This window comes from Solenopsis invicta, chromosome 3, assembly GCF_016802725.1.
Source record: "Solenopsis invicta isolate M01_SB chromosome 3, UNIL_Sinv_3.0, whole genome shotgun sequence".
In the NCBI taxonomy this organism is placed as follows: Eukaryota; Metazoa; Arthropoda; class Insecta; order Hymenoptera; family Formicidae; genus Solenopsis; species Solenopsis invicta.
In genome coordinates, this window is record NC_052666.1 from 3,237,392 (window position 1) to 3,245,132 (window position 7,741).

Below are 7,741 nucleotides of genomic sequence, written 5' to 3' on the forward strand. Positions count from 1 at the left end.
GAGGATAAACGCAGAGTATGGACGTTATCAATTGTTGATACATACTATTCGATTGTCGATATTAGTAAAATGAAATAATTATAAAGGAGGCTACATGAAAATTGCCAAAATCATTTTCGCGCAAAAACCTAACAAAAAATTAATTTCACAGTTTTTTTTTATATGAAAGAGAAAAATAATATTTATAATGCTGGGAAGTGTGGAGAAAATTGCTGATACTAATAAAATGTATAAAATAACACGGTTGGGAAGTAACGCGTTACTTGCAACGCCGTTACCATTTTCGTTACTTTTTTACAGTAACGAGCGTTATTTGTTTATGGCTGTAACAGTAACGGTAACGAATTCAGCCGTTACTTTTGTCGTTACTTTAGTTCCTTATTATCTATTCAATAGATCGTACGCTGATCGCGCATTAGAGTCTTGATTGGATACAAATATTCCGAATGAATATTTCTATGCAAATCAAATAGCAATAAATTTTCAAAATCATAATAAAGTGCAATAATGTACACACAATTGGAAAATGTTGTTAAATATATAGTTACTTATTAAATTAGTTTAAAGTTGATTTTTTGTGTTGATCGATGTTTTATTAATCATCACTCATAATCATAATCAATCACAATCACTCAAATGTGATTATAAATCGCAATAGTAATAAAATTTAGTGAAAGAATCATGTTGTTAAGTGTACATGGAATGTTTTTTTATCACGCAATAAATAGTTTTTTTACTCATTGTTCCATACTAACGACTCCATACGATTTGAATAAAGAAAAACTTCAGTAAATTTTCTTTACTTTTAATATGTTATAATTTTTTGAAGAAAATTTAATTAATTGATAATATTTTTTTTACATAAATCGTACGAGATTCTTTTCAAATTTTACTATGTTGTTGATCAAAAACACCGAATTCCTCCCTTAAGCTGTAAAATGCGTTTTGACACATTTGATATATCTTTTTTGTTGCTTTATTATGTTACACTCACTTTTGAAGAGTAACTGTAGGTGATCCTTTAATTTTGCTGTTGAACACTCACTTAATCTTTGCTGAAGTCAATATTTGAACTTCGTAAAATAAATTGTAAAACGATCTTTCACGGTTTGTTTTAAAGGGCGAAACCTTTTGATTATTTAACTTGATTTTTCTCGAAGAATCTTTTACACTAGGAAATAAAGTAAGAAATTCAAGAAAGATTTTTAAATATTAAAAATTTTTTTAATTTAAACAAATTTAGGAAGTTGCAAATTTTTTGCCATTTAAATTAACATGAAGTCAAAAATTAAAAAAACTTTTTAAAAAGATTTATTAATTAAAAAATAATTCACGATATTTTTGATGTTTTATTGTATTATGAAAAAATTTTTCATTTTGTAAATTTTTGATTTTTAAAAATCTTTCTTGAATTTCTTCCTTCATTTCTTGTTCTCCTTCAGTGTAAAAGAATCTTTGAGAAAAATCAACTTAAATAATCAAAAGGTTTTGCCCTATAAAATGAAGTCTAGAAAATTGTTTTACAATTTTTTTTTACGTTGATCAAATACTGATTTCAGGAAAGATTAAGTGAGTGTTCAACAGCAAAATTAAAGGATCACCTACAGTTACTTTTCAAATTCAAGTATAACATAATAAATCAACAAAAAAGATAAATCAAATGTTTCGAAACGCATTCTACAGCTTAATGTATCTACATACTTTTAACATCGACTTTGAAAACATACTAATTTTTTACGGATAAAAATAAAGATGAGGCAAAATTTGTTGCAAATTTTGCGAGTTTATTCGACGTGAACTAAAAACTGCACACAGTTTACAGTGTTCGAAAGCGCGAATTTTTACTTTAATTTGCATTTTTGTTGAGCGTTGTATAATTTTTATTTACCGAATTATTTAACATTGAAAAAAAAAACATTTTTGCTTCAGTGCTGAATAACTCACAAGGGAACCTTGCGAAGTGTCACACCCCGATTTTAATGAAACTTTACACACATTTAGGTAACATAATTAGATGATTTTAGAAGCTATCAATTGCTGCCCAAATTTGCTTTCAAGGGGTGAAATCATCCCTTATGTGTTTAGCCGTTTTTCAGCTTTTTTCGTTATATCTCGGAAACTATTCAAAAAATGTTTCATACAAAAGATTTACAATAAAATTACTTCTATTCATTCACGTTAATAACATTTTTTAAAAATAATTATTTAAAAAAATGTTTTTTAATAATTATTTAAAAAATTATTTAAAAAAAAATATTATTGACGTAAATAAATAGAGATAATTTTATTATAAAAGTAATAGAGAGAGATATTTTGACCGCTGCTGTATCAACACAAATTGAACAAGAATGCCTACTACGGTCGTAGCTAGGTCTTCGTGCTTGTATTGTCTATGTGATTTTATATACTTTCTTCAAGTGAACTGCGCACCAAATTAATTTTCAGTCATAACACAATTTTAAATTGAACAAGATTAAGTAATATCACGTATTATTAAATATTAACCCTTTTCCTCCCTGAAAAAACTGTAAAGAAATTATTGCGAAAAATACTCTGGCTGAGGTGATAATTTTCTTAGTCTTAAAAGACATACGTATGATATCGGTGTGTTTTATATAAAATCATGTATGAATCTTAAAAGTTATAGTTATAAAATAGTTTATCTTGCAAGTTGGTGCAAAAATCTGACATGAATCGTACACGACGATTAATATCGCAAAAAAAAGATCGATCTTGTCTTACAATTAGCCTTGTAAGAAACTCCTAAGAAATAATAATTGTTTAAATTTACATCGCATATTTGAACAAGGTATCTGCAATCACATCCCAGTAAACGAAATGGAATTATTAGATGAATAAAAACGTGATTAAACATATGAAATCAAAAAGAATTAATTTTTAGCCAAAATAAATTCCTTTACGTCCTATTCAATTCCGTGTTTGTTCATTTAATTTCATTTCGTGAGATCAATTTGTAAAATATCGTATCCTTAGAGGTTCTGTTTTACAAGATTTACAAGAATCGTGTTTGACTTGAAACTGTTCATTTTACAGAATCTTGCATATAAAATGATAAAGACACTTGTATGTCGTGAACAAAATAATTGCAATAATTTTTTCCAATAAATTTTAATATTGCCTTGCACTCATCGAGCGCTGAACGTAATTGCTTAGATCCACAGGTGAGAACCAATTATGTTCAATCATTTGATGAGCAGGTTACATTCAAAAAACCATCGAAAAAAATGTATCGCAACTGTCCCGGTACACAGTCCTTGCCGAAAATGTGCGATTAAAACCGATTAAAACGGAATCCTTTCTAATCGGTTTAAGTTGTTTTAATCGATTCAATCCACGAGTGGATTAAAAAGTAATCGGTTTTAATTCTATACGAATCGTAATTGATTTTAATATCGCTTTTGCGAATTATTTCTAATCCAAAATAATTACATTCTAATCCATACTGTTGTCAATTTAAATAAATTTGAATAATTGAATGGATATATAATCCAATGTAATTCGCTTAATTTCAGGTGAAAAACAAAAGTTTCATTTATTTTATAATATTTTATATTATAATCTTACATATATATATATATATATATATATATATATTTTTTTTTTAAATTTAATATACTTTGATGCTATTAAAAATTTCTAAACATTCAAGAAAATTCGAAAGATTTTATTTTTCTAATTTTATAAATTGTTTAAGTGTAATGCATAATACAAAAATTTTTAAGAATTTTAATTTAGCATTAATTTGCATTAAGACTCCTAAATACTCTCAGCGACCACGTTTAGAAATTTTGACATTAGTGGCGAAAAATAATACGCTGAGACACTAAGAATTCTTGTGCACTATTTTTAAATGAAAATCTTGATAAAATAATATTGTAAATCATTTTAACTAATTTGTAAAATTGCTTAAAAACTATGTTTTTTCTTGACGGTTGTTTATTAACTGTCAAAAAAAGTATAGCTTTCGGACAATTTTACAAATTTATTGATTTATAGTGTTGTCATCAAAATATCTCTTTATTTAAAAATGGCACACAAGAATTGTCAGCGTCTAAGCGTGTCACATCGTATTAAAATTTGATTTAATTATAATTTATGAAATTTTGTAATTTTGCATTAAAATGGAATTGGCGGTTTCACAACTTTCAGTTTAACCTGAGTTTAATTGAACGTCTGTCAAAGTTGACGCCAGTGTTAAATCTGTATGGCACTCTACAACTCATTTTTAACCGTAGGTTACGGTAAACCTATATTCTATTTACTAAAAAACCGGAATATATGCTTTTTTCTTCTTAAACGTAAATTGTGATTGGTTAGTTGAGATTTAAAAAAAAAGGAAAAGCGTGTCGATAAAGCCCATTCTAGAGATCCTCATTACTTGAGGATCTCTAGCCCATTCTATGAGCCGTAACATAAGGCCGGTAAATATAGTTCTAATATATACGTAATTGTAAGCAGGATTGGTAAAAACTGTTTCTTTTTTTATTTTAAACAAAAATCGTCGTTTTTGCATTTAAAACAATTTGCTTCTTTTTTATTTGTTATTTTTAAGTAATTAAAACAGTACATGTTTATAAAAAAACACGTTTTAAATAAGCAATTTGGTACAGCAAAAACAATTAGGCATAGAAAACGCTTTAACATTGTAACAGTTTTGAAGACACTTAACAAAAAAAGGGAAATTGATCTTTAATGTGAGACTGAATCTGTATAACCTTATATTTGAAAGTTTTGTAAAGTAACAAAAAAAATACTATTCTTTATTAATAAAATTAAAAGTTTTTTTTTATTTTAAGTTATTAAATTTAAAAGTAAATATTTAAAGAAAATACACAATTATTATAATATAATGGCAACATATTATTATTTATTTTTTTTGTAGCTTTATATTTTTAGTTAAAAGATTATCATAAAAGATTGACATAAAAAATTGACGCTATTTTATTTATTACGTGCAATTAATATCAACAAAATTTTCATCGTCTGATTACGATAATACATGTGCATATATTGTATAAAAATTTTCAAATTTCAATAATTTTTGATATATATATATATATGTCTATATATATATATATATATATATATATATATATATACATCAGGAGCAAAATTAAGGGATCACTTATTCTGACTCCAAAAAATAGGCGTAATTTAAGAGAATGTAACTTTGTTAAAAATGATCGTAAAGAAATTAAGAAAAAAACATTTCAAAGTTTGAAATCTCTAGTTTTGTGATTAGTAAGTCATTAAACGATTTACAGATACTTTACGAAGTTACACGGATTCAAATGGGGATGCGTCAAATCTCAAAATTTTTTACAGACTTTGCAAAGCTGTACGACGCGAAATAAAAATTGCACGCAAATGCGGTTTACAGCATTTCGAAAGTGTGAATCTTTTCCTTTAATTTGCGTTTTTCTTATGCGTTGTACAATTTTTTTTTCACTGAGTTAGGCAACACTGAAGCAAAAATGACCTTTTTTGCTTCAATGTTGAATAATTCAGTGATTAAAAATCGTAAAACGCTCAACAAAAACGCTAATTAAAGGTAAAGATTTACGCTTTCGAATGCTGTAAATTGCATTTTTGTGAAATTTTTATTTCACACCGTGAAGCTTTACAAATTTCGTGAAAAAAAATTTGACAAATGTCAAAATCTTACAAAAATTTTGCCAAATGGTACAACGTAAAATAAAAATTGCACACAAATGCAGTTTATAATATTTGAAAGCGTGAATCTTTACCTTTAATTTGCGTACTTGTTGAGTTTTGTAAGATTTTTTTTCACTGAGTTCATTCAGCATTGCAGCAAAAATGGTTCCTTTTTTCAATGTTGAATAAATCGGTAAATAACAACGCTCGACAAGTACGCAAATTAAAGATAAAGATTCACGCTTTTAAATATTGTAAACTGCATTTGTGTGTGATTTTTAATTCACGTCAAATAAACTCACAAAATTTGTAATAAATTTTGCCGCATCTTTATTTTTATCCGTATAGTTAGTTTCGTAAAAAAAATCATTATATGTTTTCAAAGTTCATATTAAAAGTGTATGTAGAAACATTAAGGTATAAAATGAGTTTCGAAACATTTATTTATCGTGTTACAATCTCTTTTCGAGAGTAACTGTAGGTGATCCTTTAATTTTGCTGTTCCACGCTGTTCCTCTTTGACTCGGCCACATATAAATGACTTTATATAAAAATCAATGATAACATACATAAACCTTGTAATAAATATAATAAATTTGATAATAAATTAGTCAACAGTCAAAGGAACAGCAAATTATTAGTCATTTCTGATATTTTCTTAAAATCGGAATTTTTATTCCCTACACAACTTTTTGTAACATTTTTTCTCAAAAATCTGATTTCTGAAACATTTGTGTATTTTAATTTCAATTATATTAATAAAAATATACAATATTTTATACATATATAAACGTATGTAAATATCATACATAAACGTGTAATAAATAAAGTTTTCAAAGCGCAAATTGTTTTCATTTCATTGAATGTAGATGATTTGCAGAATCACAAGAGGATGAAATCGCAATAGAAAAAAACTGAAGAGACTTGTATCAAGTCCGTTCTCCTTATCGCTTATTACAAAACGCACCGTCATGGAGAAGGAGTTTAAAAGTCAATCAAATCATAAAAATTAGCAAGCGGATCGTTAAAGTAGTAACGAGCAATGTTGTCAAATGCGAATCGTACATATATACATCAACAATCTACATATCCTTTAAATTTTTCTACAGAAAAGACACTAGCTGAGATGTTCGAGCAAGGATGCGAGATTCGAAACGGTGAATTAATTAGGAATATAAGAAATACGTAATTATAGATTGTTTTGTTTTCACGACAATGAATTTATAATAAAGAAATTCTCGGCGTGGAAACTTTTCTTGTTAAAGAGACGGAGAGGATTACTCAATTATCACCGATTAGCGCAGTTTTTACATTTTTATTATTATATCGCCGTAATTGATTAAGACTTCATTAAGTTCACTTAACGTTAATTTAAAGATATGATTTTGTAATCTTGCTTGCTTCATTAAAATTCACAACTTCTTACTCTCTTCTGTATAAATTTACTAATCGATAATGTAATTGACGCTATATTTTCGTAAAAAAAATGTTTAAAATTGATCGATGAAAAATAATATAATGGAAAACTGAAATATCTTACACAAAAAATTAGAAGATATAAAATAGAAAATTTTTTAAATGATACCTACATTTATAACAGTATTTTAATTGAGTATGCACACAAAAAGATGATACATTAAATCTATATATTAAAAGTTTTAAAGAAATAACATTTTATTATATAAAACAAGAGCACAATGTACTTAGTTTATTAATATTATTATTTTATGTGCAAGATTATTTTCAAATTTTCATTAGATAGATAAAATTATTTTCAATCAGACTATAAATTAAAATTAGTATATCTTTTCTTTAATGTATAAGATGTATATTGCAAAATACAAAACAAAGACTGTGTTCTACGTATTCATACATGTCGTATGAAAAGACTAACATGTCTTATACATAATATATATTATGTATAAATATGTATTTTAAAACATGTGTTTCTTTTCACATCGCCCAAAACAGATGTAAGATACTAAAAATATTTTAAACACACATTTTTTTAATATTTTGATACAGATAAGCAATAATATTTATCAAGAGTTAACTTTTTCTTAAT